This window comes from Podarcis bocagei (genome assembly GCF_964188305.1).
Source record: "Podarcis bocagei genome assembly, chromosome: 11".
Classification (NCBI taxonomy): Eukaryota; Metazoa; Chordata; class Lepidosauria; order Squamata; family Lacertidae; genus Podarcis; species Podarcis bocagei.
The window spans coordinates 16,978,070-16,982,856 of NC_138136.1; the positions used below are offsets into that span (position 1 = coordinate 16,978,070).

Below are 4,787 nucleotides of genomic sequence, written 5' to 3' on the forward strand. Positions count from 1 at the left end.
AGCCTCCGCGGCTCTCTTGGGCTCCAAAAGTTGCCGCGTGCACGACCCGCCCCCTCGAGCAGCCGCGCCTGGGAGGCTCCGAGGGGCGGAGGCAGCCGGCTCCGAGCTCGGCTTCGCGGGACCGCCTCTTCCGCAGCGAGCCCCGGACTGGACCGAGCGAGCAGAAAGCCTCTTTGCCCGGCCCGCGAGGAGGCAAAAGTTGTGGGACCGGCCAGTAGGCAGCGCCGTTGGGGCGCGTTGGTTGGAGCCCTATCTGCAAGCAGGCAGGGAAGACTGTTCACGTGGGTCACTTTTTAGAAAGGCGGAGAGCCTCCGCCGGAGTGCGAACCCTAAAATCTGGGTCGGGACCAGTAAAAAGAACGAGAAGCTCGCTTCCTCGCCCTTGATGCCACGGGCCACATGACGAGGTCTGGCGGGCCGGATTCGGCCCGCGGGCCTTGTGTTTGACACCCGTGCTCTAAGGTGTCAACTACAAGACCCACCTGCCCATTAAACAATGGAGAGCACACTTTAAGGCTTCCATTTAATTATTTGCAGCCACAGCTTATGTGCCCCACATCTGATGTCACGTGTAGGGCAGATGGACAGGGTTTGGGATAAACAGTTTGTCAAAACAGATTAGAACCATTACCTGGTCTAATTAGGCCAACAGATTGGAGGTTCCCCACCAGGGACCAAATTTGTCCTCATACACATACACATTTGCCTAACACATTTGCCTAACAGTTTCTAGGATACTTCACACATCTTTCAAAATGGCCCCCAGCAGACGAAAATCATGTCACAATAAATTTGTAAAAAGTAACACAGGATTCCCCCCCCCCCCATTGCTGGCTAAAAGTGGCTAGTACACCTACCCTTCTAGAGTATTGCTTATGTGTACTTAATGTGATATAGGGACAGTTTCAATCTGGGCAAGATTCCTTTCCCCTTCTCACCATCAACCCCCACTCTAAATAAAATTAATAGCTCCCCTTGGACTTGTTAAATTAATTTGATTTGTTTTATGGGATGTGTGTCAATGGTTCACAGTCCATGGGGTCCAGCATTCCCTTTTATAAATAATTCCCTTTTTATGGTGCAATTAGAACTCTGTGTTTGTCTCCTATCCACTCAGAGGTAAGTGTGAAAAATGACCAGTAGTAAAAAAAAGAAAAAAAAGAAAAAGGTTGTTTCCTGTCCTCCATGACACAAAAATATTTACCCCTGAAAAGGTGCTACAATGTTATGTGTTGTTTTTGTACTGCTGATAGAACATGGCCATTTTTAGAGATGGAAATAAATTACTATTAAAGCAAAGAGTGATGTACAATTGGATTTCCTGCCTCAAAGAGAAAAGCAGCTGCTAAGCCATGATATTTCCCACTCCTGTCAAAAGTGTGAAACATTTTGACCAGATGGCAAAAAGCTGTAATGAAATGGGGCAACCTGAAGGAAGGAAAACGAAAAGAAAAGAAAAAGGAAATTGGGTTGCAATCATATGCACACTTACATATGAGTAAATCCCATTCAACACAATGAGGCTTACTTCTGAGTATGCACGCATGAGACTGTGCTGTTATTTAATTATAAAATATGTGGGGTGACACCATGGCCACATTTACACCAAGCCAGCTGCTGAATTCTGGAGGCAAAACCATGCTGCCCTGATGGAGGTAGAGGTGTTGGCCTGCTCAATTTGCGATGCTTCAACATTTGGGGAGACTTTAGATAGGCATGTACACCTTCTTTATCAATAGAAACAGTGGAAATGAAGGCACACATACAGCATCATAGCCTACAAGACTCAGGGTTCATCCGTTATGTCATTTAAATTGGAAAGTAAGCTTCTTGTACCTCCATTAATTCTATGGTGTCCAAATGGTGTTCGTCTCCAAATCACTGCCTTCCCACACTTCTCCCAACCTCAATCTGAATTTTCCCATACCAGGAGTATGGGGAGAGGCTCATTCAAGAGAGAGCCTTCATGCTTATCTATATTCCCTTGGATACAGTTGGCATCCCTTGGGTTTCCTTTGAGCAAGTTATAGTATTTTAAAACTTGCCTGTGTTCTGTCAAGCAAAACCTGCTTGAGCTTCCTCTAGAGAGCCAAGTCATTATGACAGGATTCACAGGCAGGTTTGAACACAACATTTTGCGTGCCAATTAAGTGAATGCTTCTTACATGGCAAATACGAACATGATTTAACATAGCTGTTACATCAATTTGTCCTTCACCGTTCCCATCCCAGTGTCTATGGTTGTGTTAATTTGGGCTAAAAAGGAAACATGACTTTCCCCCCTTTCTCTTCCGACACTGCATGTTGTTGCACACCAGCCCAATCTCTGAGCGGTGTGAGGTTCCATAAGTTCCAGGCTCTTTCCCAGGGTTCAGTTTCCTCGGAATGAGGCACAGCGGAGACTGTGGTGTCTTTATGCTATATGGTTTATTTACACATATCTTCCATCTGAGCTTATGGTGCAGGGATTCACAGCATTAACACCCCAGAAAGTCTTGCTTCTCCCATAGCCACCTCCTTGGATTCCACCAGAAATCAAGCATGGCTCTCACTCTCTGGCTTCTGCCTGCTCCTAGGCCCAGTATCACCCATTTGGTCTCTGGCACAGAGCAACTTCCTTTGTTGTACCAATGGCCATGCTTAGGTGGTACTATCTCACAAAGGCTAGTTCAACCATGGAATCCTCCATTGGCTTCCTTTTTCCCCCTTTATTACAAAACTTAAATTTTATTGGACATGAAACCGCCTACAAAGGTATAATCCTGAACCATGACACCTCGTCCCACCGGGGCGTACATTTACAAACACAAAGCTTCATTGTACATCATTGCCATGGCACCCAGGAAAGTGACATCTTCCTGGAAGTTCATGACTTGGTCCCCATTGCAGTCCAGATCTTTCATTAATGTCTGTATCTCTGCGTCCTGCAGTCTTGGCCCAATGGTCAGCTCTTTCTGTATCAGCTCCTTCAACTTCTTCTTACTTAGATTGTTCTTATCACCATTCTTGCCAGCGTATTTGTGGAAGATGACAACCAGCAAACCAATAGCTTGGTCAAGAGGTGCTGCCATGGTGAGAGATCAGAAGCAAAATGGTCCAATGCTGAATGGTAGGAAGAGATGGGGAAGTGATCCTCCACTGGCATTTAACCAAGACAAAACCAGCCCCCAACTCACAACAATATGTAAGACACTTAGCAAAACATCGCATGCTTTCAAGAAAAGTAGTTATTGGAAATACACTGGCGTATAATGTGCTCCTGGACAACACATTCTGATTCTGGTATTTTATCACTGAGTAGAATAATCATGGGTCGGGGGTAGAGAGGAGTGCTGTATCTCTGTTACCTTTGTCATTTTTCTAATTCTGAATACTTATGTAGCCAGAGCTATATAGGATAATATCTACACCATCCATTTAAAGCACATTTAAAAGACATTGCTTCCCCACAATGTTCTGGGGACGGTAGTGTCTTAGGAGTACTGGAAATCATAGCTCTGTGAAGGGTAAACTACAGTTTCCAGGTTTCTGGGGATGGGGGGGGAGCCAGGTACTTTAAATGCATGGTGTGGATGTCCTCTAAGTTATCCCTCTCTTAAGGTTGTCCCATTTGTTCTGACAAAACTCCTGTGAGACAGGTTATGTTGAGGCTAGTTCAATGGTTTCTAGAGTGTTTCATGACTGAACCCTGGTCCGACTCTAATAGTCTTCCCACCAGATTTCATGGGCTCTTTTCATTACCATTTTATAAGCCAAATGTCTACAAGATAGATCTGTCTTGATGCTTTTACCTGCCAGTCAAAATGAGGAAGGGGATGAAAGTACGTGCTGCAGATGATTGGAGATGGAGAGGACAAGGAGTGACACGGAAAAGTCGCAAGCTGCATTAAAATGAGGCTGGTTCTTTCAGAAAATGAAAAAAATGGAGTGATGTGGGAAATCAACTGCCTGTGTCACAAGCTATGATGCCTTGCTTCTTTGCAAGTTTCAGAAATTCGGTGGTAAGCTGCGCTTGTCACACAGTAGTTTAACTGTCAGCAGTATCTGGAGATGACAAAACCACAACTCAGGCATTGCAGGTTCTCAACAGTGGCCAGATGTTGGGTCAGAATGAAGAGTGAGAGAAAGAAAGAAACTCAGATGTGTGTATCAAACAAAGACCTGTTTTTCATGCTTAACACTTCAAAAAATAACTTGGATTTTCAGTTCTTAGGACCTTTGCTCCTTTGAGGCAGCCAGCAAGCTATGTGGAATGAATTTTAATCAAGACTTGCCGATATCTATCAGTCTATAGCATTTCATAACTCAGATAATACAGAGTCTGGACAGAAATGACAAGCAAGAGAAGAGAAATCTTGAAGGCAAGACAGTGTTTTCTATATCCAGGTCAGACAAAATGCTTCAGAATGAGCTGTACACTCTGTCAGAGAAATCAATAAGAATGATTTCCCTAAACTATAGGATTTGGATAAATTAATATTTGCAGTCAAGCCAGATGAGCAGTAGAAAAAAAAGGAATATTATTTACAGACGGATATAATGACATATCTCCTTGCATAAGCACAACTGATAACTATTAATTACTAACATGTTGCAATGTTAACAAACGTTGGTAATATGGAACTGAATAGCATTAACAGGATGAGAAGCAGGAAAACTAATTTGGAGGTGGCATTTTAAAATGTCTACGTGGTCATGTTCCTGTAATGATAAGATTATTTAAGATCTTCTGGTTTTATTGAGTGAGGATCCAATATCAGTCCCTACCAGCACCCCAGTTTGTGTTT

The 4,787-nt window shown here is 43.8% G+C and overlaps 1 pseudogene across 1 annotated transcript; it reads right to left on the bottom strand.

The window, feature by feature from the left end:
• Positions 1–2,752: 2,752 nt before the first annotated feature.
• On the bottom strand, positions 2,753–3,831 carry LOC308597570 (protein S100-A6 pseudogene; annotated as a pseudogene). Its single transcript, XR_014013364.1, has 2 exons — positions 3,792–3,831; positions 2,753–3,102 (listed from the first exon to the last, which is right to left on the bottom strand). The product of XR_014013364.1 is annotated as a protein S100-A6 pseudogene (transcript).
• Positions 3,832–4,787: the final 956 nt, after the last annotated feature.